The following is a 27,609-nucleotide window of genomic DNA, read 5'->3' on the forward strand; positions in this document are numbered from 1 at the left end:
ACCCGCATCTTCGCGGCTCACGTCTGCGATGGACGGCCGCGCGATGTACGGCCTGGAGGGGTAGAAGTTACGTCCAGAGAAAAAATGGCCTAAGTTGTTTAGCGAGTAATGATAACTGGCTGATCACGTGTCGTGTTTTTAATAGACGTGTAGGGGTCACGTGGCGGGAGAGTGCCGGGGGTCAGTTCTAGATCTCTCTGGGGTCAGGGGTCACTTTTATATGTCCATACCGTGGGTCAGTTCTAGATATCTCTGGGGTCAGGGGTCACTTTTATATGTCCATACCGTGGGTCAGTTCTAGATATCTCTGGCGTCAGGGGTCACTTTTATATGTCCATACCGTGGGTCAGTTCTAGATATCTGTGGGGTCAGGGGTCAATTTTATATGTCCATACCGTGGGTCAGTTCTAGATATCTCTGGCGTCAGGGTCACTTTTATATGTCCATACCGTGGGTCAGTTCTAGATATCTGTGGGGTCAGGGGTCAATTTTATATGTCCATACCGTGGGTCAGTTCTAGATATCTCTGGCGTCAGGGTCATTTTTATATGTCCATGGCGTGGGTCAGTTCTAGATATCTGTGGGGTCAGGGGTCAATTTTATATGTCCATACCGTGGGTCAGTTCTAGATATCTCTGGCGTCAGGGGTCACTTTTATATGTCCATGGCGTGGGTCAGTACTAGATATCTCTGGCGTCAGGGGTCACTTTTATATGTCCATACCGTGGGTCAGTTCTAGATATCTCTGGCGTCAGGGGTCACTTTTATATGTCCATGGCGTGGGTCAGTACTAGATATCTCTGGCGTCAGGGGTCACTTTTATATGTCCATGGCGTGGGTCAGTTCTAGATCTCTCTGGCGTCAGGGTCAGTTTTATATGTCCATACCGTGGGTCAGTTCCAGATATCTGTGGCGTCACGGTCAGTTTTATATGTCCATGGACCATGACGTGGGTCATTTCGAGTGCTCTACCATCTGACTATACCATCTCATCGAACTAGACATATTAAATAATAACTTGACTATGTTTGAAGCATAAAGCTTAAAAAGTACATGTCATGCGATTTAATATATTTATTTTAAATATCTTGTTTATAAAACGGGAATATCCGCTTAATTTTTTGTGTAACAATTTTATTTGTTTATAAAGTGGCTGATTTACAAAAAAAAACGGAAATACCCGAAAAATCGTAGTTTCACATCTGACCGAGACAGCGCCATCTTCCCGCCAAAAAAATCCCCGGATGATCCCCGGCGCGTGCTGGTGTGTCACGTGAGATGCAAACGACTCCCCCATGCAGGTATGATTCCCTTTCTCACCCCCATCTCATCCACGTACTCACCAACTCCTTCTACTACGCACGTGAAAACCGTTACATGCGTATCGTTTTCCCCGGCCCCCTATACATCCGACCCACCCTAACTACACGGTCCCCCCCTGATAGGACCCTCGCCATAAGGACCCCGCCATAAAGACCTGCATGCCCGCGGATAGTTTTTCTTCATCGCCATTCTCGTCATTGGCTGATTATGGTGTCGGATGAAGATGTTAAAATACAAAGTCAGTCCGCCGTTAATTTGATTGGAAGATTGATTACTGTACGGGAATATCCGGTGATGCTAGCGATTATCTAATAGAGCGTGATTTGAGGTGGGGGTGGTGGGGGGGGGGGGGGGGTCAGGGTTCATGGGTTAACGGGTAGTTTTAAAAGTTGAGAGGTAATGGTTATATTTGAAATGTGTGGTTATGGTTAGGTTTGTGTGGATTAAGTTTAAAGTTTGGAAGTTAACATTCATAAGTAGGTAATTTTAATGTGATATATATGATGTAGGGGTCAGTGTAATATAGAAGTATTTTATTGTTAGGGTAAGTGTAATGGTGGGGTAAGTATAATGGTGGGGTAAGTGTAATGCTGGGGTAAGTGTAATGGTGGGGTAAGTGTAATGGTGTGGTAAGTGTTGAGGTTAGTGTTAAGTCAAAAAACGAATGCCACTAGTGGTATTTATAAAGCGTTAGAATTGGGTATTGTTAAACAGTGGAAAAATTTAAATGTTAATGAAGTTCGCGGTAAAGTTAAATGTTAATGAGATTAGAGGTAAAAATTAAAGGATAATGAAGCTAGAGGTAATGTTAGAATAATGAGTTTTAAATTCATTACCGTCAGTCTTTCAAGATAAGGGAGTGTTCGGTATTGAGTTAAAATCATACGGGTTATGTTTTAAGTTAAGCTAACGACACGTTTGGTTCATATTTGAAGTACAGTATTAGAAGCGAAAGCTGTTGTTTGACATAGAAGACTTATGTCATTTTCAAATTAACGTTGCTATTTTAAATTTAAATTAGCCGTAAGCTGAAGGTATTTGTGTAGTGGGTATTCGGAGGGCGATAGTTCAACACTGTAGTTAGGTGCTAGGGTCAGGGTTATAGGTTGGTCAGTGTTATAGAGTGGTCAGTGTTATAGATTGGTCAGTGTTATAGATTGGTCAGTGTTATAGATCTAACAGGTTAATTTGGCGACACCACCTCTAAGTATATGACCGAATTGAATTTCCAACTGTTTAAAAATCACTTGAGACTCTAAGAGTAGGTTTAATTTACACGACGCTATGACGGGAGGGGTATGGATGTCTCGTGTCTTTACAATCTGGGGCGTCTGGTGCAAGTCTGATAGTACCTGATCACACATAAGTCATATACTCAACCTCTCAGCCATACAACTACTCACGCCCAACCTCTAAACCTCACAGCCTCCCCCTCCCACACGTACTCATATCCTAACTCCTAACCCACTCCCCCCTTCACCCCCCCCCCAGTCACAGGGACGCGGGCCGGGCCACCGATACATCTTCCACGCCATCAGACTCCATGCCCAGCAACATGCGAGATGTAATTACATCCGTGCCCCTCCCCGGGGTGTCGCCCTGGCCAATTCGTGCTCACGCACACCCCCACCCCTGCACTAGTACACCCCCTGCCATCGTACCAGTATCGAGCACCCCTCTATGGGCTACCCCCCATCTATTCTAATATTCCAACTCGACGTAGATCGACCACAACTAACACCCTGTTTCTCGATACCCACCCACCGCAACACGGGAAGAAATAAAGTTCCAGATGGATCTATTTAGTTATAAGTATGTACAGTGTGTGAGCTTATATGTTATTTTCAGCGCTTTTATCACAGCAATATCACAGAGTAATCCGTGAAGCTATTTTATGCAAGAAATGCAGATAAATATGAACATATTATTCAAAGAACAGTATGCATTTAATTGACTAAGAGCAAGCCTTATATATCTTATATATATATATATATATATATATATATATATATATATATATATATATATATATATATATATATATATATATATATATATATATATATATATATATATATATGTTTATTTGTTTGTTTGCGTGTGTGTATACATATGCGTGTGTGGTGTGAGTAGACCTATGTATGTGTTTGCGTGTTAGTGTGAGTTGATATATAAGCTACTTTGACGATCCTTCCTTCTGCCCTTAATTACCCCCATCTATAGCTCCTCTTATAAAACCGACCATCCCTACTCTGCCCATCTTTCCATCCTCCTTGAAATACCACCTTCTATCTCGTCTTCTTACAAATAACCCCTTACGATTTATTGTTCCTCCGTCCGACCCCCGACCCCCACCTTCCCCACCCCCACATGTCCGCGGACACCCGTATGTCAGAGACAGCTGTCCCACAGCGTCACGTGACAGCACGTGTCTCGTGCATGTGAGACCGAGGCTACTGGCGTGGGTCGGGGTGAGGGGTAGACTCACAGCCCCGGGTCCTATTAGCACGAGGGAGATTCTTTTCGTGCGGGGTGGGGTGTCATCTCTTGGACACTGGGGTACGGCACAACCCGATCCTGTAACTCATTACACCATAGGTGTGTCACCTCATGGACACTGGGGTACGGCACAACCCGATCCTGTAACTCATTACACCATAGGTGTGTCACCTCATGGACACTGGGGTACGGCACAACCCGATCCTGTAACTCATTACACCATAGGTGTGTCACCTCATGGACACTGGGGTACGGCACAACCCGATCCTGTAACTCATTACACCATAGGTGTGTCACCTCATGGACACTGGGGTACGGCACAACCCGATCCTGTAACTCATTACACCATAGGTGTGTCACCTCATGGACACTGGGGTACGGCACAACCCGATCCTGTAACTCATTACACCATAGGTGTGTCACCTCATGGACACTGGGGTACGGCACAACCCGATCCTGTAACTCATTACACCATAGGTGTGTCACCTCATGGACACTGGGGTACGGCACAACCCGATCCTGTAACTCATTACACCATAGGTGTGTCACCTCATGGACACTGGGGTACGGCACAACCCGATCCTGTAACTCATTACACCATAGGTGTGTCACCTCATGGACACTGGGGTACGGCACAACCCGATCCTGTAACTCATTACACCATAGGTGTGTCACCTCATGGACACTGGGGTACGGCACAACCCGATCCTGTAACTCATTACACCATAGGTGTGTCACCTCATGGACACTGGGGTACGGCACAACCCGATCCTGTAACTCATTACACCATAGGTGTGTCACCTCATGGACACTGGGGTACGGCACAACCCGATCCTGTAACTCATTACACCATAGGTGTGTCACCTCATGGACACTGGGGTACGGCACAACCCGATCCTGTAACTCATTACACCATAGGTGTGTCACCTCATGGACACTGGGGTACGGCACAACCCGATCCTGTAACTCATTACACCATAGGTGTGTCACCCCATGGACACTGGGGTACGGCACAACCCGATCCTGTAACTCATTACACCATAGGTGTGTCACCCCATGGACACTGGGGTACGGCACAACCCGATCCTGTAACTCATTACACCATAGGTGTGTCACCCCATGGACACTGGGGTACGGCACAACCCGATCCTGTAACTCATTACACCATAGGTGTGTCACCCCATGGACACACCACGACAACCCGACACCAAACTCATTATACCATAAGTAGTACTCCCCACCCCACCTCCAAAAATATCCTCTTCTAACAGATTTTCCATTAAAAAAATATTTCCTATCTGACAAGAGATAATTCTTAACGCTTTTAACCTAATAACTAAAACATAGAATCTACGAGCTAGACTGGCCTTGTTACAGTTACATTTGTTACACTGTTACACTGTTGCAATTGTTACACTGTTTACAATTGTTACATTTACAATTGTGACAATTGTTACACTGTTTCAGATGTCACATGTGCTACCTGTGTGATTGTTGCCTATTTCATCTACCCTACTTTAAAGACCTTATACCAAATCTTGCACTAACACCAAATCTTGCAGTAACACCAAATCTTGCAGTAACACCAAATCTTGCACTACCACCAAATCTTGCACTAACACCAAATCTTGTAACCAAATCTTGCAGTAACACTAAATCTTGCACTTACTCCAAATCTTGCAGTAACACTAATTCTTGCACTACCACCAAATCTTGCAATCAAATCTTGAAGTAACACTAAATCTTGCACTAACACCAAATCTTGCACTAACACCAAATCTTGCACTAACACCAAATCTTGCAACCAAATCTTGCAGTACCACTAATTCTTGCAGTAACAGCAAATCTTGCTCTAACACTAAATCTTGCAGTAACACGAAATCTTGCACTAACACCAAATCTTGCACTAACACCAAATCTTGCACTAACACCAAATCTTGCAGTAATACCAAATCTTGCACTAACACCGAATCTTGCAGTAACACCAAATCTTGCATTAACACCAAATCTTGCACTACCACCAAATCTTGCGCTAACACCAAACCTTGTAACCAAATCTTGCAGTAACACTAATTCTTGCACTACCACCAAATCTTGCAATCATATCTTGCAGTAACACCAAATCTTGCAGTAACACCAAATCTTGCACTAACACCAAATCTTGCAGTAACACCGAATCTTGCAACCAATTCTTGCAGTAACACTAAATTAACACCAAATCTTGCACTACCACCATATCTTGCGCTAACACCAAATCTTGTAACCAAATCTTGCAGTAACACTAATTCTTGCACTACCACCAAATCTTGCAATCAAATCTTGAAGTAACACTAAATCTTGCACTAACACCAAATCTTGCAGTAACACCAAATCTTGCAGTAACACCAAATCTTGCACTACCACCAAATCTTGCACTAACACCAAATCTTGTAACCAAATCTTGCAGTAACACTAAATCTTGCACTTACTCCAAATCTTGCAGTAACACTAATTCTTGCACTACCACCAAATCTTGCAATCAAATCTTGAAGTAACACTAAATCTTGCACTAACACCAAATCTTGCACTAACACCAAATCTTGCAGTAACACCAAATCTTGCAGTAACACCAAATCTTGCACTACCACCAAATCTTGAACTAACACCAAATCTTGTAACCAAATCTTGCAGTAACACTAAATCTTGCACTTACACCAAATCTTGCAGTAACACTAATTCTTGCACTACCACCAAATCTTGCAATCAAATCTTGAAGTAACACTAAATCTTGCACTAACACCAAATCTTGCACTAACACCAAATCTTGCACTAACACTAAATCTTGCAACCAAATCTTGCAGTACCACTAATTCTTGCAGTAACAGCAAATCTTGTCTAACACTAAATCTTGCAGTAACACCAAATCTTGCAGTAATACCAAATCTTGCACTAACACCGAATCTTGCAGTAAAACCAAATCTTGCATTAACACAAAATCTTGCGCTAACACCAAATCTTGTAACCAAATCTTGCAGTAACACTAATTCTTGCACTACCACCAAATCTTGCAATCATATCTTGCAGTAACACCAAATCTTGCAGTAACACCAAATCTTGCACTAACACCAAATCTTGCAGTAACACCAAATCTTGCACTAACACCAAATCTTGCAGTAACACCGAATCTTGCAACCAATTCTTGCAGTAACAGCAAATCTTCAAGTAAGACCAAATCTTGCAGTAACAGCATATCTTGCACTAACACCAAATCTTGCAGTAACACCAAATCTTGCAGTAACATCAAAACTTGCAGTAACAGCAAATCTTGCACTAACACCAAATCTTGCACGAACACCAAATCTTGCACTAACCGCACCTCTTGCACCATATATTATCACTCTATGAACTGTTATGTGGTTGCCATGGGAAACAGGCCAGCGTGCCACTATCCACGTGACAACAAAATGGCCGCCATGTTGCGCAAGCAAGGTAACTCCTCTGGCTGATTAAAGGGAAATTAGAAACAAACAGTAGTCTGTTGGGGGAGGCGGCTGTATAAACAGGCACCTTGATGAATGCCCGTCAAAATCAACAAAAGGACTTCTTATCTCCCCCCCTCCCCCCACCCACCTCTACCTGCCCTAGTCAAGATGTCAAGTGAGAAAAAAAAAAGAATGACCGTGAGAAGGGGTAGGGTGGGGGGGGGGGGAGTGACAAACACAGGTATACGAAATGTTGACGCAACGAAATGAAATCCAACAGATACCTGGAATGTTTTGCTTGTTGTCGAGCGCGTCACGGAGAGCTCGTGGACTGCGTGTTGGTGTTGGGTGCTGACTCTCGACGTTTAATGACTCGGCTGTTGACTGACGCCTTCACACCGAGGTCCAACGGACGCGGGACCTCTCCGGTTCAGACTTGCAATGACCTTCATCATGGGAGACCGTTGCAGTGACCTTCATCATGGGCGACCGTTGCATTTTTGCATTACCTCCCCCCTCCCCACTACGATATGTTTCATTAATGTGATGTCATTTCAAGGTCACCACTACCTGCGTAGCTACCTGCACCACTACTAGACGCCACTGCCAGTCGCCACTACCAGCGACACTACCAGCCCCACTACCAGCGACACTAACAGCATCACTATCATCACCACTACCACTCCATCCAGGTGCGGATGAGAACCGGAAGTCCTAATTGTGCTGAAGACGGCCACAGTCCCACAAACTCGTCTCTCTCGTGTATTTGGTCACATGATCGAAATCGTGTTTGTTTTTATTGATAGCACCATATTCCAATATTTTGGTACCTGTGTTTTAGGTAAAAGGTTTAATGGTATGGTGTTTTAGCTAAATGGTTTAAAGGTATGGTGTTAAATAGTTCAAATGTCTAGGTTCTGGGTCTATACATTTCGAAGGATACGTGTGGTGACCCAATGGTGTCCAGTAAAGGGACCTAATGGTGACCAGCGTGATGACCTAATGGTGATACGTGTGGTGACCTAATGGTGACCAATCAGGTAAGTGACCACTAACTTTTCTGACCAAATAGTGACAATCTTATAACCTGACCTACCTACTGACCAATGTCCTCAGGCCACCCCCCCCCCCCAACCATCTGAACACCCCTGGTGTAAAACTTAACGGGTTACACGTGTGTTGTGTCTACGACCAGCTAACCCCGCCCCCACCCCCCTCACCAAATATTTTCACTGTGATGTAACCGTTGTGTCGGGTCCCGCGGGGTGGCGGGGCAAGGGTTAGGTCAATATTAGAGGTGTCACACAGGCGGCCATTGTTGGGGGCCCGCTAGGGGGAGCCCTCTGCCTGATCCCTGTTTTCTCACACCTGTCCCGACCCCTTTGATGACGGTTCACCTGTGTGATGTTTTGTCTGCTCGCGAGGATCGTCGACACCTTAAGTGGGAGGTAGGTCTTCATTTTGTCTGCTTTTAATTCTTACAAGTGGGGGTAAGGAGGGCTGGAGGGTGTGTGTAAGGGGGGGGGTGAGAGTTTAAGGACAATAGAAAGATGAGACAAGGACTTTTGATATTCACATTGTGAGGGTTCGATGTTTTTGTGTGGGTTTTAATAGTGTGGGATACAACATGTGTGTAGATGGGGTGGGGGGGGGGGGTGTAAATTCGATGACTTAAGCTGGTTGGATCAGTCGAAATGGTTGATGTTGGATGTGTAAGATTATCTATGTGTGAAAAGTTTGACGCCCCGCGATTTTTTTTTTGTGCCCGTATTAATCCTAAACATACATAAATCTTAACTAAACCCTTACTCCATGACAGAAATTACGAAGAGGAAACTTAAAACCACGGAGCTTATTCAATTACCCACATCCATTTCAGTGCATATTATACAGTAGATATCCCAATACAATAAACAATTCCACGATCACGCATGCGCACTCACTATGAAAACTTCACCTTCGCACTAGCCCCATCTATTAACAACCTGTTATCGTGAGCTGTTGCCGGTATGCAAATGAGTCATTGATTCGTCTGATTTCAACACAGCCAACCATTTGTCTTGTTGGACGGCCACGCCTTGACAACCACATGTGGTAAAGTCGTTGTTTACCACATGTGGTAAAGTCGTTGTTTACCTACAGCTGGTTTATGTGTGTCACCGTGTGTCACCCATGGTGACACAGCTCTGTTGTTGTGGGGTGTCACCATTCAAGTTTGGGCGCCATCAAATACAACAACGGTTGTAGTGCACGTGACCAGGGCGGTTATCACTGGGTGCTTTTTTTTAGATTGTTACAACATCACAATCATGATGGTAGTGATGTCACAACATCATAACCAGGATGGTAGTGGTGTCACAGCATCACAAGACAACATCACAAGCATGATGATAGTGACGTCAGAACATCACAACCATGATGATAGTGATGTTACAACATCACAGCCATGATAATAGTGATGTCACAACATCTCTACCATGATGTTAATGTTGTCACAGCATCACACCAATGATGATCGTGGATGTCCATACAAAATACATGTTTTTAAAAAACAGTATGCAATAAACGTGTTGGAAGAAATAATGCAAGATATATGTTTAAAACAAACAAAAAACATGAAGGTGTTTTAAGCAAACACATAAAATATACGATGTTGAGACAGATAACCATAAAGGTGTTTTACGAAACAATTTTCGGATATGTTAATTATTTTAACAACATCAGCGTGTAGCATGAAATAGAGTTGATTTCTGTAATTAAATACAGTAGTTGTTACCTGTAATTAAATACAGTAGTTGTTACCTGTAATTAAATACAGTAGTTGTTACCTGTAATTAAATACAGTAGTTGTTACCTGTAATTAAATACAGTAGTTGTTACCTGTTGTAGTTGAAGCCTCTGTATTGACCACCAAGGAACATCGAATCAAGACAGCACGTTAAAAATGTTGCCATCAAATCTGAAAACATCGAAACAAAACTCAACGAAGAAGTTGTTTTTTTGTTTGTGTGTGTGTGTGTGTGTGTGTGTGTGTGTGTGTGTGATTTGTTGTGAACAACTTCTGATACCACTGACAACTGCCATCGGCTTCAGACATTTTAGTAACGTCTGCTGGAGAGGGGTGTGTGTGTGTGGGGGGGGGGGGGGTTATGGAGCGATCTGATGCTTGAGCCACGAATGGCCTCTGGCTAATTCCTGAGAGTCCTCGACCTTGTAGTGCCATCTGGCATGTTTGGTGGTAGCTTGTGAGTGACTGTCGTTTTTAACACTAGACCCAAGGTTGCATTCGCTAAACCTAGACCCAAAGTTGTGTTGATTAAACCTACACCCAAAGTAGTATCGGCTAAACCTAGACCCAAAATATATCATGTTTCTGTGACCTCGACATACGAAGAGATAGTGAGTTCAGCACTATGATAGCCGCCTTCACTTGCTCTAACGTGGGTCAGGTACCCATCAGAGCTGGGTAGACTCAGTGACGTTCTACTGACTTGGACCCGGATTCGAACATATTGACATCTTCACGTGTACTGACATCTTCGCGTTCAGTTACTGACATTTGCAGTTTTATTGACATCTACAAGTCTATTGACATCTGCTACTAGATTGGCTTCTGCAAAAGAATTGATATCTGAAGTCTAATCGAAGGCTTGTTGTAATGCAGGTGTTAGTTAAATTAAACAACAGATGGTACAACAGTTTCAGATAGACCTCAAATACAACATTCAATATCTGTACAATACGTACTGTACAAGTGACCTTCACTGCCCATATAACTCTGTAAGTGACCTTCACTGCACATATAACTCTGTAAGTGACCTTCACTGCCCTCATAACTCTGTAAGTGACCTTCACTGTCCATATAACTCTGTAAGTGACCTTCACTGCCCATATAACTCTGTAAGTGACCTTCACTGCCCTCATAACTCTGTAAGTGACCTTCACTGTCCACATAACTCTGTAAGTGACCTTCACTGTCCATATAACTCTGTAAGTGACCTTCACCGCCCATATAATTCTGTAAGTGACCTTCACTGCCCATATAACTCTGTAAGTGACCTTCACTGCCCATATAACTCTGTAAGTGACCTTCACTGCCCATATAACTCTGTAAGTGACCTTCACTGCCCATATAGCTATGTAAGTGACCTTCACTGCCCATATAACTCTGTAAGTGACCTTCACTGCCCATATAACTCTGTAAGTGACCTTCACTGCCCATATAACTCTGTTAGTGACCTTCACCGCCCATATAGCTATGTAAGTGACCTTCACTGCCCATATAACTCTGTAAGTGACCTTCACTGCCCATATAACTCTGTAAGTGACCTTCACTGCCCATATAGCTATGTAAGTGACCTTCACTGCCCATATAACTCTGTAAGTGACCTTCACTGCCCATATAACTCTGTAAGTGACCTTCACTGTCCATATAACTCTGTAAGTGACCTTCACTGTCCATATAACTCTGTAAGTGACCTTCACCGCCCATATAACTCTGTAAGTGACCTTCACTGCCCATATAACTCTGTAAGTGACCTTCACTGCCCATATAACTCTGTAAGTGACCTTCACTGCCCATATAACTCTGTAAGTGACCTTCACTGCCCATATAGCTATGTAAGTGACCTTCACTGCCCATATAACTCTGTAAGTGACCTTCACTGCCCATATAACTCTGTAAGTGACCTTCACTGCCCATATAACTCTGTTAGTGACCTTCACCGCCCATATAGCTATGTAAGTGACCTTCACTGCCCATATAACTCTGTAAGTGACCTTCACTGCCCATATAACTCTGTAAGTGACCTTCACTGCCCATATAGCTATGTAAGTGACCTTCACTGCCCATATAACTCTGTAAGTGACCTTCACTGCCCATATAACTCTGTAAGTGACCTTCACTGCCCATATAACTCTGTAAGTGACCTTCACTGCCCATATAACTCTGTAAGTGACCTTCACTGCCCATATAGCTATGTAATTGACCTTCACTGTCCATATAACTCTGTAAGTGACCTTCACTGCCCATATAACTCTGTAAGTGACCTTCACTGCCCATATAACTCTGTAAGTGACCCTCGCTAAATGACGGGTGACTCACTCTAGACACACCCCACACCCACAACCCACACCCACACCAACTTTCCTCACACTACTGACTGAGTGACCCAGGCTAGCCGCACCCCAAACCCCACACCCCACACCACCACTCACTAGCGACACCAACAAACCACTCACAACTCTATACATACCCACACAACCAATATCAGATGTATACTATCAGCCAAATGCTTGTATACCGTTGCTTTAAGTCTGTATTAAAAAAAAAACAATTTCCAAGCGAATCAAAGTACAACTATAATCCTACCTAAAATTACTCACCAATTTTTAAATTATTTTTATAAATAATCTAACCTAATTAACATAATCCGGCTGTTTTGCGCGTGTTGTGTTATTACCACATTTATTCAGCCAGACGACTTAAACTGCCCTAAACCTAAACAAAACTGTTCCTCTAAAACCTAACACCACGATATATGTGAAGGCTATATCTTAGTGTCGTGCACGCTATGTTTATTGTCACCCTAACGACCGGCCTAATTAGCAGACGTCACACCTTGTTTTACACCTCACGCGTCGATCGATAATCCGAAGTTTACGACGTCTGCGCGTGCAAGTGTAGACGTGCATGCATGTTTCTCGTTGAGTCGCTGTACTCACGCAGAAGGTGTTAGATATCAGCCAGTGTTGTAGAGTGGCCTCCCCTTGTCTTCAAGATTTGAAATCGTTCATTCAAGTCGACTTTGATGGCGTTTTGATTTGAGTTCGATCGAAATTTTAACTCTCGTTATGTAAGCTTGGCAGTGGTTGGTGAGTAAAGTAGTGGAGTCAGGATTGGTGGAGTCAGACTGGTGGAGTGACGTTGGTGGAGTCAGGATTGGTGGAGTCAGACTGTTGGAGTCAAACTAGTAGAGTCAGATTGTTGGAGTCAGAGAGGTGGAGTCAGACTGGCTGATTGGTGGAGTCTGGTGGAGTAAGATGCGTGGAGTCAGACTGGTAGAGTCAGGTTGCGTCACACTGTTGGAGTCAGACTGGTGGAGTCTGGTGGAGTCAGACTTTTAGCGTGATGATGCGGCTGATGATTGATAGAGTCGAGAGCTGATGTCGCCTACCTGGGCTTGAAGGAAGAAAGTTTTTAAATTCTTTTAACAAAAGAAAAATGATACTAACATCATTACTCTTGCTGCAAACTTGGTGGCAAGCGTCGACCTGAGTGTGAACCTCACTAACGAACTAACCCAAATCCTGAGCCTAACTGACCAGACAAACAAGCCTAATCCACCTCTCTACTGCCCCGTCAGGTCACCGCGTAGAACCGAAAGTTGTCCTAGTCGGACTAAAATGGCGGCTAGCAGCTAGACAGGTTACATAAAGAGCGGCAACTCATCCTTTGACTGACTGGCGTGTTCCACAATTGAATCCCCAAAAATTACTCTCACCCTAAACCCGACCCTAACCCGACCCTAACCCAGACATGAACTTTGATCTTTCACAAAGACGGTAACACCCCGAACTGTTCCCAATCAAGCGTGTCTGGGCTTGTGTGGTAGATTCACTGGACCGTGACACAAAACAGTTGGAACACAAATAAGATGACAATACGACAAAAACTGCTCTCAATACAGACTAAAAAAACGATTTTAGTATTTTTTTTTTTAAATAAAAAAAATGGATTTGGAAAGCGACGCCACAAAATAAATGATTAACATATGAACAGGTAACCATATGTGGGACGGCGTGGTCGGGCCGTAGTTCGCTTGCTGCTAACCCGAAAGTCTGGGGTTCGGATCCCGGACTCGAGTTTGTAGGTCCTACCTTGTGTATTTAAATTCCCTTTCCGCTTATGTGCCTACCCTGGGTCACACTAACAGATCATACACCATATGCAACTGTAATTTAGAGGGTTATACCAAGCATAACTAGTCAAGACGTTCTAGTTAGCTCCTACATTTGTTTTAGCTAAAAACATTGAGAACTTTGGATAGCACATTAACATAAAATTTACATATGTCTAGATGATTAATATATTAATATCGGTGCCGTGTATTCAGGGGAAATCACTCTAAATGGACACTGGTTAAAGTATATATATATATATATACATATATATATATATATATATATATATATATATATATATATATATATATATATATATATATATATATATATATATATATATATATATATATATATATATATATATATATTTATTTATTTATTTATTTATTTATTTATTTATTTATATAAATTCTATTTCGTTCGGGATGGAGGGGTGGGGGGGCGGGTAAACGTTTTTTGGGGGTGCCTCAAGCCCCGAAAGAATGTCTGCAAGAAACTCTGAATAGGACCCGTGTACTAATAGTGATTGTGAGTCATATGACCAGTGTTTCTTCCAGACTTTTTTCTCCGGCGGGGGGGGGGGGGGGGGGCACTTGAAATTTTCGGGGGGGGGGGGGGGCGGTAGACTTTCTTCGGGGGGGCGGACACTGTTAAAACTATATTTTTTCTATATAAATTATATAAATTTCATTTCGTTCGGGCGGGCGGTAAAAAATTTTCGGGGGGGGGGGGGGGGCCTTACCCCCCCCCCCCACCCCCCGAAGAGATGCCTGGAAGAAACTCTGCATATGACCCGTGTTGCCGTGTTCTCTATATGGTACGGTTATATGTTATATGTCTATAAGAAAATATCGCGTTTATTTATTTGAACTAAATATCATAATATGTCATCTCAATAAAAATAAATGTCATATTCTGTCATAGCATGTCATCAAAATGTCGTAAATGTCATTGTTTGTGTTAATTAGTTCAGCTGACACATTTACATAGACGCTTACACGTGTAATGTGTCAATCGATTAGCCGTACCCACGTATGTGCCCGGTAAAGTCCAGAATAATGTTGTAACCTTTAGTTCGTGTTGTGGTCAAATGTGTGATTATTACCGGACAAACTGATCAGGTTAACGTTTATGTATAGGGTTGGGCTGTTTTTATTATTGACTACACGTTTTATTAACAGATCAGAGAAACTACATTGTTAAATTATTATATTTGTGTGTCTGAGTGTGTGTGTTAGTGGTTCTTAAGTTTTTTCCTTTGATTGGTTCTAATGTTATTGCTTTCTCGTTTTTTCCATTGATTGGTTCTAATGTTATTACATTCGGATCTCTTAAGTTATAACTGTGACTGGTTCTAAAATTATTACATCTGTTTTCTTATAGCTGTGATTGGTTCTAGTGTTATTACATTCGGATCTCTTAAGTTATAACTGTGACTGGTTCTAAAATTATTACATCTGTTTTCTTATAGCTGTGATTGGTTCTAGTTTTATTACATTCGGATCTCTTAAGTTATAACTGTGACTGGTTCTAAAATTATTACATCTGTTTTCTTATAGCTGTGATTGGTTCTAGTTTTATTACATTCGGATCTCTTAAGTTATAACTGTGACTGGTTCTAAAATTATTACATCTGTTTTCTTATAGCTGTGATTGGTTCTAGTGTTATTACATTCGGATCTCTTAAGTTATAACTGTGACTGGTTCTAAAATTATTACATCTGTTTTCTTATAGCTGTGATTGGTTCTAGTGTTATTACATTCGGATCTCTTAAGTTATAACTGTGACTGGTTCTAAAATTATTACATCTGTTTTCTTATAGCTGTGATTGGTTCTAGTGTTATTACATTCGGATCTCTTAAGTTATAACTGTGACTGGTTCTAAAATTATTACATCTGTTTTCTTATAGCTGTGATTGGTTCTAGTGTTATTACATTCGGATCTCTTAAGTTATAACTGTGACTGGTTCTAAAATTATTACATCTGTTTTCTTATAGCTGTGATTGGTTCTAGTGTTATTACATTCGGATCTCTTAAGTTATAACTGTGACTGGTTCTAAAATTATTACATCTGTTTTCTTATAGCTGTGATTGGTTCTAGTGTTATTACATTCGGATCTCTTAAGTTATAACTGTGACTGGTTCTAAAATTATTACATCTGTTTTCTTATAGCTGTGATTGGTTCTAGTGTTATTGAAATCAGATTTCCTGAGTCCTGATGTTTCAATTCAGTGGTTCCATTTATTTTTATTTTATTTTTTTTTTGTCTATTTTGTTCTTTCCAGGTCTGACAATTGTGTACACATGTTTTCTAAAACTTTCGGTTCTTCATCTCGAAGTATTTCAGCCCTTATTTACACACTTCTTTTTAGCCCTCATTTACAACATTCCTTCCAGGTGGAAAGGTTAGTGTGCAACTTGTATTTTGTGTGCGCGGTGTTCTAAAAGTCTTTATACAAGGATATATACATTTTACAAAATGACTGCGCGGCAGCTCAAAACTACTATGCGGCCGCGCAACAGCGCAGCTGTGGGAACATTGCTCATTTATCCACTATTTCGGCCCTTATCTGCCCACTATTTCGGCCCTTATCTGCCCACTATTTCGGCCCTTATCTGCCCACTATTTCGGCCCTTATCTGCCCACTATTTCGGCCCTTATCTGCCCACTATTTCGGCCCTTATCTGCCCACTATTTCGGCCCTTATCTGCCCACTATTTCGGCCCTTATCTGCCCACTATTTCGGCCCTTATCTGCCCACTATTTCGGCCCTTATCTGCCCACTATTTCGGCCCTTATCTGCCCACTATTTCGGCCCTTATCTGCCCACTATTTCGGCCCTTATCTGCCCACTATTTCGGCCCTTATCTGCCCACTATTTCGGCCCTTATCTGCCCACTATTTCGGCCCTTATCTGCCCACTATTTCGGCCCTTATCTGCCCACTATTTCGGCCCTTATCTTCCCACTATTTCGGCCCTCTTCGGCCCAATATTTCGGCCCTTATCTGCCCACTATTTCGGCCCTTATCTGCCCACTATTTTGGCCCTTATCTGCCCACTATTTCGGCCCTCATCGGCCCACTATTTCGGCCCTCATCAGCCCAATATTTCGGCCCTTATCTGCCCACTATTTCGGCCCTCATCGGCCCAATATTTTGGCCCTCGTAGATCCACTATTTCGGCCCTTATCTGCCCACTATTTCGGCCCTTATCTGCCCACTATTTCGGCCCTTATCTGCCCACTATTTCGGCCCTCATCGGCCCAATATTTCGGCCCTCATCAGCCCAATATTTCGGCCCTTATCTGCCCACTATTTCGGCCCTCATCAGCCCAATATTTCGGCCCTTATCTGCCCACTATTTCGGCCCTCATCGGCCCAATATTTTGGCCCTCGTAGATCCACTATTTCGGCCCTTATCTGCCCACTATTTCGGCCCTCATCTGCCCAATATTTCGGCCCTCATCACCCCACTATTTCGGCCCTCATCACCCCACTATTTCGGCCCTCATCACCCCACTATTTCGGCCCTCATCACCCCACTATTTCGGCCCTCATCACCCCACTATTTCGGCCCTCATCACCCTACTATTTCGGCCCTCATCACCCCACTATTTCAGCCCTCATCAGCCCAATATTTCGGCCCTCATCAGCCCAATATTTCGGCCCTTATCTGCCCACTATTTCGGCCCTCATCGGCCCAATATTTTGGCCCTCGTAGATCCACTATTTCGGCCCTTATCTGCCCACTATTTCGGCCCTCATCTGCCCAATATTTCGGCCCTCATTTACCCACTATCGGCCCAATATTCGGGCCGTCCATGTCCTTCTAAGTCTTTCCTCTTGTGACAATGGTTAGAGTATTGTTGAATGTAAACACAGTTGTTTATTTTATCCTCTACCGAGAACACGGACTAGTGTGCTGTATAGCCGCTGTTTGGCTACTCAAAGCCCCGCGTCGATTTTTTAACATGTGTTATTCTAAAGGTTAGGCTAAGGGTTAAGGCAGGGGGAGTAGAGCCCGGCTTAAAACTTGAGACGGATATTTCGTCCGGCCGTGCCGCGGCCATTTGAGCCGAAAAACAAATACCGGGTTTCGATCTCGAAAACCAGCCGCCTCTCCTGACCAGTAGAGCAGTCCAAGCGACAAACTGCTTCCGTTTGACATGCGCACTGGGCTTGTGTTTGGAGAAACGCGAGATTACCTCCCCTGTCCATCGCTACGCCACGCCTTCAAATAAATCCTTCGCGAATTATTTTTTTTCGTTTTCACTTTGTTTCGTTTTAATGTTGAAGTTTTATGACTACGTTTTTAAACCTGTTGTCTTATTTTATGCTAAATTTATATTTAAAGACCTAACTCGGGTCTTTTATTACGTTTCTGTAATTAGTTTAATAAGGAATTTAAGACAAATATTTAACAATGAAAAAAATATCAGAATATTGACAGGGAGAAAACCCCGCCTCAGAATCCTGGCCTCACGCTGATCAGGTCCTGACGTCTGTTAGATCGTCTGCCAACCGCCTTCCATTTTTACACCGCGTCCGGCCATTGCACGATCGACCAACCGTCCTCGGGTGGGCGTGGCCTGGCCGCGGGCACGTTCAATCTCCGCGCGCGTGACGACAGAGCGGGGCGGGTAAAACCGCCGCCCCCCTCCCCGCCGTTGTGAACACGGCCCCGCGATATTTGACGACAGTAGAGTCCGGGTCTGGTTGTCTGGCTGGGATGTGAAACGTGTAGTGGTTGGCGTCCGATCAAACCTCCACCACACCGACTAGTCAAAAACGTGTTTCACCCACAGCAAACATTCGCTGTAAAACTCTGGATTTATTTTTTCTTGGACTATCTGCAGGTTATGGAATAATATTCTAAAAGGTGGGACTGAACATTTTCAAATATATTTTTTTTTTACATTTTTTTCTTTAAGTTTAAATAAATATTTTTATTTTAATTTCTTTTTGCTAGTATTTCACAGTGTTTATTTTATAAAACTAAAAAAAAAAACCCACAAAAATAGGCCTAATTAAAAAAAACAAAAACAACGAATTAATTAAGTTACCATAACAGAGTTCTGTTTACACGAATAGGTTCCTAAAATAGTAACAGTTTATGTTTAGCCCGTATGCGTGCACATACACGCACCGGTTTGTCGCTGGGGGTAGTCGAACCCCCGACCACGGTTGATTGGCCAAGCACTGATGGTTCCATGTACGTCTGGTGAATGAAAGGCGCTGTCGATATCTAACGGTGCGACAGATCAACAAATTGTGTTGGTGAGGTTCAGTCGGGCGGACCCACGTCTTCACCACATATGTAGGGGGGGGGGGGCGTCTGATAAGTACAGTCGTTCAATGGAGCGTAGGACCAAACCTATGTTTCAACGGTGTTTGTTTATTTCCTTGTAAAATTTATTGTATACGATCTGGTCTAAATTCTGTGAGGAGGGTGTGGTACTTGTGTTGTGGTAGTTGTATTGTTAGTGGTATTGTGGTTGTATTCTTAGTGGTATTGTGTTTGTAACACTATGGTAGTAGCACTGGAATAGTGGCACTGTATTCGTGGCTCTATGCTAGTAGCACTCTAATACTGCTATCTTATTGGCATTAGGGTAGTGGCACTATAGTAGTGGAACTGTGTTAGTGGCTCTATGGAAGTAGCACTGTGTTAGTGGCACTATCATACTTCCATAGAATAAGGAGCCAAGACGGAGCGCATCTTGCAAGAAGTGAGTACCACAGGCTGATGTGCCAGCCGAAGTTAGAGTCGTCTCATGGCTCTGCTTCGGCCCTTAGAGCCACTTTATAGCGACTCTAAGAGCCCTTCATAAACCAACCATCTATATCAAAAGCTCTTCAGATTGTCATGGCCCACCCAGCAGGTCACCACTAGAGTAGGTGTCACCACCTGAGTATGTGTCACCACTAGAGTCGGTGTCACCACTAGAGTCGGTGTCACCACCTGAGTATGTGTCACCACTAGAGTCGGTGTCACCACCATGAGCCTACCTGCACCCAGGCTTTAGACGCTCACCTCAGCCTACCATAACTTTCTGTATCACCACCAATATTTAAACACCGGCTAACTTAGGATAACCGTGTATTTTGTGATAGTGTTAACAAGTTCAGATAAACATTTATTTCGAGGTTAATTTAACCAAGTTATAGCCAAATTAAGGGTTTGCCTTCTAGCCTTAATAACCGTATAACCGGTGCTAAGTAAACCACGCACTTTGTGGTTAAGTTAGTTCGTTAATTCAGTGGCGAAGTGTACAGTTGATGTAGTAGCTAAGCAAGTTATTTACCTAGCAGTTAGAAACAAAATGAAAAAGTTCCTGTCTTCTGTTGAAGTAGAGTCAACCACCCGTGACGCAACACACCAAGACGCGTTCACACACACACACCCACACACACCTACACACACTATGTACACAGTCTCGCTTGAGTGGCCAGTGAGAAATGAATATATTACACAGCCCAGGGCAATGGTTAAAAACAACCTTAGGGTGTGAAAACTTCGGTTGCCAATCATCAACGTTTTAACACATGTGCTGATATCACACCAGCACACGGAGGGCTGTGTGTGTTGTAGGTCAACACGGCATCTGTGTGACCGACACCGTCAAAACATGTATCATGCATGCGTGTCCATTAAAACATGTATTATGCATGCGTGTCCATTAAAACAAGTAACAGTTAAATAATTGACTAACACAGGAACCTACTTCAGTAAAAAAAAAAAAGACTTATCCTTTAAAAAAATTGGCGATCAAATTATAGCAAAAAGTATTATAAAATAAAACAAAAAATTATTCTTTTGTTACATTAACCAAACATGAATTTCATGACTGTTTTGACTAGCGCTAGTCCGACATTTTCATCCTACATTTTCATCCCACCCAAATATAAAATTGGACTACATCAACATCTTTCGTAGTTTAAAATTGTTTGACAATGGTTTTAAGTCATGGTCAGCATGTAGATAATTAATTAATGATAAGAGAATATGATTAACTAGCGATGCTGTCACTAATTAATGCTTCACAAAATGCTAGAGTTATTGTACACAAGCTAAAACGTTTGAATGTACTAGCAAGTCTGCAAGTAGTTATTTCCTAGTTTATCTTCTAAACAGTCTTGATTAAATATTGCGAATGTGGGATGAGTGATGACGGTTAATTAATTAATTATCGTTTATCGCAGTTTTATCGATGCGATGATAGGGGCGTGGTCAAGCGGTGTTTGATATGATGTTCGTGATGTTGTGTTTAGATGATGGTCGTGATGTTTTGTTTAAACGATGTGAGTGATGTTGTGTTTAAATGATGTGTGTGATGTTGAGTTCGCAGCCCGCGGCGTGATGTGTGGTTTGACATCTTTGAATGAACTAAATTTAAGATGTACACATATTTGAAACACCACCGAAATTTATAATGTAGTTTTACACATTTCTAACTGATAAAATAATAAATTTCTAACACAGCGAACAAAAGTTATGTTATACACATTTCTAATCCACGAGAAGAAATTTATGATATAGATCTAGAAGTTTCTTAGAAAAACAAATTTTATTTTATCCGCGATTTGATGTTACGGTGACATCCCATTCAGTAAGTGTATACGTGTATGGCTGTTGTGTCTTACACAAAGCTGTCTAGGCTGTTCCGCTAGTTAAAATACTGTATCGGCTGTCCGCTGTGCGAAATGCTGTTATGTTGAGTGAGTGAGTGATACATGTTCAAGTACTGTAGCTCATCTTACTTTAACTCCATCCTTTACGTCGTTGAATTTCCCTGTATATATGATAAGTTCACTTGAAATTTCAGTTCAAATATTACACTTTTAAAAAAATGCTTCTACCTACGGTATCCGTCAGACTCTCGAATATCCTGGAGTTATGTTTTCTTTCGTTAAAACTGAATTTATATATATTTTTTTAAATATATTAATTATACATCGGGCTATAACATATTTAATATATGGGCTATAATGAACTGTATATTTCAGTAAATTCTATTTGCTATCCCGTATGATTCCATGTTTTTAAAAACTACCATTCTTACACAAATGCACGTGTAAGCACTACATCGAATACTTATAGCCAACAGCTTTCATTACATTCACAAACAACCGCATCACCGATACGCCAATTAACCCAGATTTGTAATTAATGCTAATTAATCACCAGTCTGTCAATTTTCCATTGTAGTTAATTGCATAAACATTTCAAATACATGTGTGTAAGCAGGTAATTATTAAGTAAACGACCTGTTAAGTATTGTTCAAGTTAATCTAATTTTACAGTTCATTAAATCATGGATTCAGTAAGAATCGGTGAGATGGTGGATTAAAGAATTGGTGAGATGTTGGATTAAGATTAAAAGGTTAGATTTAAACGCTTCTGTGATTCACACACGTGAGCAACTGCGTTTGTATGTAGGTGGGTGTGTGTTGGCCTATGTGTGTGGATTGGCTTATGTGTGCGTGTATGTAGGCCTATGTGTGTATGTGAGGCATGGAGTGTCTAATGCGTCTGATTTTTGTGATTAGTGTGGGTCCGTGTGTAGTGTATGCTAGTGCGTGTTGTGTGTATGTGTATGTATGTGTGTCTTTGAGTAGAAAACTATTAGATCATAGTAATGTCCAAAAAATAAACCCAAAGTTTGAAGTCATACCCACATTTCCAAATGGTCAACTAATGAGTTAAAAGAATCGAGTCTGATACTTGATAATTCCTCACTATGTTTAAAGTAACCGTTATTAATTACTTAATTACACAAGCGGAGCACGGATTCCATTTTTTAAATTAAGAAATTAATTTCCAAGGCTCAGTAATTTTGTTAACAGTGTTTGGTTAGAGGGATACAAAACAATGATGTCTTTAGCGAAGGTTTTACACACACAATATATTTTACAATGCATACGTATTTAAATAAAAATCATTCCCAATCAATCTATCGACAACTTTAAACACAACACATTAAAGCTGTAACCAGTTGAACTAAATCAGCACATTAAATGTACGCAACACATGAGATTAAACACACGGGACATTTCATGACTCCACACACAATTAAACACAATTAAACACTGTGCTAACTGCCTATCATTTTACCCGCACTACCAGTATATACGGCATACGCTTTATGAACCATAGCAAACATTCAAAGCTTTTTTAAATAAAGAGCACAATACTAATTTACCATATAACATAATTTTAATTTACTTCAACCGATTATTTTAATTCACCATTTTTTTTTTAAATATTAATTTACCATATCACACTATTTTTATTTACCATAAAAAATAATTAAAAAGACCCACCTTTTTAAAACTTTTTCAAATAAATCAATCCTATCAACTTTAATGTCCTAAATTGTACTAGCGTCAATGTAGTTTTTCTTAAAATATTGAAAGAATTCCAACCGTTATAGCGTAAAATTGTCACCTGTAGGCCCTAATTTTATTTCACTGTGTTAAACCAAGTCTACATTTATTATCCGCAAACAATTATTAAAAAAAAAATTGTAATTAAGTCAAGTATCAGCTAAGCCTGGAGTTTCAACATACGACCCATGATCTGCACACCCCCGCCCACCCCCTCTCCCCCACGGTGCCACACCGATAGGCACATGCTGTGAACTTAATTGTGCGTACATGCGAAATGTGCACATACGGCGCACACAAAAAATCGGTACCCCCACACCTAGGTGAAATCCCCAGCCCACTCGGCCTATTGTGTCTGATCTTCCAGAACCTTCTGTGGATCATTCTGAACATTCAAACAGTCCCAGACACCAGCCCGGTAAGAAAGGGTTAAACCTGTTTTTACACAGGACAGAGATGTCGTCTGGTTCTTGCATTCAACCCATACAATTATATTTGCATTCAAATTTATTCTTATCCAAGTTTAAGTGCAATCATATCCAACAATGAAATTTACATTAAACTACATTCTTAATTAGGTTAAATCTAATTATAGCTAACATTGTTTTGTTTTTCAACTAGGATTAGATTATACTTAAACAAGGATACAAATATTTTTTAATCAGGATAAAACTATATTGATACCACAGGAAGAAGATAATATTGGATCCTTGTCGCAATATTTTAACCTAAAAAGATGACTGCAGTTAACCTGTGCAAGTTAGCCTGGTTAAGTCAAGTCTGCAAGTTAGTTCTTGAAAAATCCAAATTTGACTGAATTAAACATTAATTAAACCTTGATAAAGATTATATTTTAACCAGGGTAATGTTATATTTTAACCAGGGTAATGTTATATTGTAACCAGGGTAATGTTATATTGTAACCAGGTTAATGTTATATTGTAACCAAGTTAATGTTATATTTTAACTTAAAGAAGGTTTTAAAATTTAACTAATGTCTTTGTTAACTTTTATATAAGTCTAAACACCATATTGTTTTGTCTAGATAGATAAGGGTTATGTCTAGGTCTATCTAGACAGCTAAGGGTTGTCTAGGTCTATCTAGACAGCTAAGGGTTGTCTAGGTCTATCTAGACAGCTAAGGGTTATTGTCTAGGTCTATCTAGACAACTAAGGGTTATGTCTAGGTTATCTAGACGGCTAAAGGTTTTGTCTAGGTCTATCTAGACAGCTAAGGGTTATGTCTAGATCTATCTAGCCCACTTTTTCTAGGACTACCTAAACAGTTTATCATCATCTTAAAAGGAACCACAATCCTCTAAAATTTAGAGGTTCTAAACTAATTGAAATGACCATAAACTATCAACGGGGAACAAGGCTAAAATCACTATCATAATTGCAGAGGTTCTAAATTATTTGAAATGAGCACTGAAATATATCGTCACAACCTCACTGTTATTTGTTCATTTGTTTTGTCTAGATTGGTTAGACTTTTTAAAAAAACATAAGTTGTTTTATGTAGATGTCACCATTTGTGGGTGGGGGGGGGGGGTCATTATGTATCACCCTCACACTGGATGCTGATGAGGACAGACACAACACGGATCTACTTCTACTTGTGTACGAAATTTTATAAAATAAACCGGTAGTGATCTCCCCTAAACTTTCTCGAATATTCTTATATAAAACAACAGGGGATGGTAACTGGGGATATAGTTATGATTTTTAATCCATTTTAAATACTAAAACTTTTAAAAATAGAATAGAATATCAGTAAAAAACAATTGCGCACCAAGCGAACGCCTAATAAAGGTGTGTATAATAGTGCGCAATATTATTAGTACTTTTAAAATTTACATTAGTTTTTTGAGAAATCGGAAGTAGCGTAAATTACTACTTCCTGTCAACGGAAATTACTCAAAATTTAACAGAAGGTAGAGAATTAGATCTTTTACTTACATGTGAAATTTCATTTATCTATCTGAAATAGTACTCAAGTTATAGGCTTTTAAAAAATTCAAAGTAGGAAAAGTACCACTTCCGGTTATCGGAAATCGCTCAAAAGTTGATACGGATCTACGATTTTGATAAAATACTTATATATGAAATTTCATCAACCTAGCTGTAACGGTACTCAAGTTATCGTGTTTACACACGGACAGACAGACAGACAGACAGACACACACACACACAGACATACGGACAAGATTGCAAAATTATGTTTTTCCGTATCAGTGAGGTGTAAAACGTCGAGATTTGTAAAAATCTCGATTTTTTTTTTTTGCACGATTACAATACTTTCTCTATACTACGTATATACGAGAAAGTAAAAAAGAAATGTAAAAAAAAAAACGCTCCACGTAAAAATAGATTTCGCGAAAAAAATAAGAATGTGAAAAATTTCGCACTAAGTTCGAAGCGTTCAAATTACACTTGCAATATACAAAAAAAAAAAGAAAGACACAACAAAAAATAATAAATGAAAAAAAAAATATTTCCGCACGAATGTGAGAGGTCATAATTTAATTAAAATTAATCAAAGTACACATTAATTATTTAATTTATAGCCGCATTAAATAATGCGACTGACCCTAGTTCAGATATAGCTATTAAAAAATTACTCGATTTCATTCATAGTTTGTATTTATAATTAACTGTTTCGCTACTTAGTCTACATCAGGGGTCTCCAAACTACGGCCCGCGGGCCGGATGCGGCCCGCGAGGACCTCTCATCCGGCCCGCGGCGATCTTTTTGTCCACGGAAAAAATGTTTGCTGGAGGTGGCTGAGGAACTTTGCCTGGAAAATTCAAAACAATTTGAACATGTAGCTTTGGGTCAAATACCTTTGCCCACCGTGTTGCAGACATTGGTGAAAACACTGTGACTCAAATAGCGAAAAATGCAAGGGGAGAGGAAGAGGGGGAGTATATGTTCTTCGGTGGGGAGGAGGGGGGGGGAGAGGGGTATATGTTCTTCAGTGGGGAGTGGGCGGGGGTGGCTCCAAAGAGATGCCTGGAAGAGACTGGCCCCCGAACTTATATTTGATAGTTAATGCGGCCCTCGGGCTGAAAAGTTTGGAGACCCCTGGTCTACATCAATAAGCTTAGTTTGTAATTAGCTTGTGTGACTACTTAGCGGTACAGTGCATTGTAACAAAAGAAAATATTTTTATGGACTTTCCTTTCCTTTGTCCAAAGTAAAATATTTTATTAAGTTTATTGCGAGAAAAACGGTAATTTGTTACGTCAATTTGAACTGGTGCTTGACGACTGTGTGATTTTCAAGTCGGTCTAGTTTCGTTTTCGATTTGTATTTGTTACGATTAGCCGGTCTAGTTTAGTTTTCTATTTGTATTTATTACTGTTTGTATTCGTAACTGTTAGCCTGTCTGATTTTTCTTCTAGTTCTGCTTTATGAGTTGCTTTATCTTTTACGTCTCATTTTATAGTCGAGTTACTTGAGATCTTGATACGTCCTTAGAAACATTTTGGAAGTTCTGATAATCCTGGATTAAGATTACCACCGTATCGGTGCCTTTAGGCCTCGTTTTATTCTAGAGACTTAGCCGAGGGTCCAGGAATACTAAACATGTGCACACAACTCTTTAGGTTCTGATTGTTTAAGTTCGTAGATTATCTTCTGATTAAGTTCTTAAATTTAGTTATGGAGATAATATAGCTCTTAGATTAAGTTCTGATTATTAAGTTAAGATTGTAGACGACATTCTTTAAGATTCCAGAACAGGGGTCTCCAAACTACGTCCCGCGGGCCGGATGTAGCCCGCGAGGTCCTCTCATCCGGCCCGCGCAGATCTTTTTGTCCACGGAAAAAACGTTTGTTGGTGATAGCTGAGGAACTTTTTCAGAAAAATCAAAGATATGTCCGGAAGAAACTGGCCCCCGAACTGAAATGTAATAGTTAATGTGGCCCTCGGACTGAAAAGTTTGGGGACCCCTGTTCTAGAAGAAAGTAACTTATTGAAGTTTCTACATAAGGTCTTCATTAGGGTTTAACTTTTCATAATTTAA

The 27,609-nt window shown here is 41.0% G+C and overlaps 1 protein-coding gene across 1 annotated transcript in view; it reads left to right on the plus strand.

Moving 5' to 3' along the window:
• Positions 1-18,905: 18,905 nt before the first annotated feature.
• Positions 18,906-27,609, plus strand: part of LOC131951970 (LIM/homeobox protein Lhx5) — a 110,693-nt gene continuing 101,989 nt past the window's right edge. Inside the window, exon 1 of the mRNA XM_059314440.1 lies at positions 18,906-19,072. The gene's annotated coding sequence lies outside the window, so the exon portion shown is untranslated. The remainder of the gene's footprint in view (positions 19,073-27,609) is intronic.

Source organism: Physella acuta, unplaced genomic scaffold (genome assembly GCF_028476545.2).
Source record: "Physella acuta isolate Inbredline_101_S28 unplaced genomic scaffold, ASM2847654v3 ptg000841l, whole genome shotgun sequence".
NCBI classification, from domain to species: Eukaryota; Metazoa; Mollusca; class Gastropoda; family Physidae; genus Physella; species Physella acuta.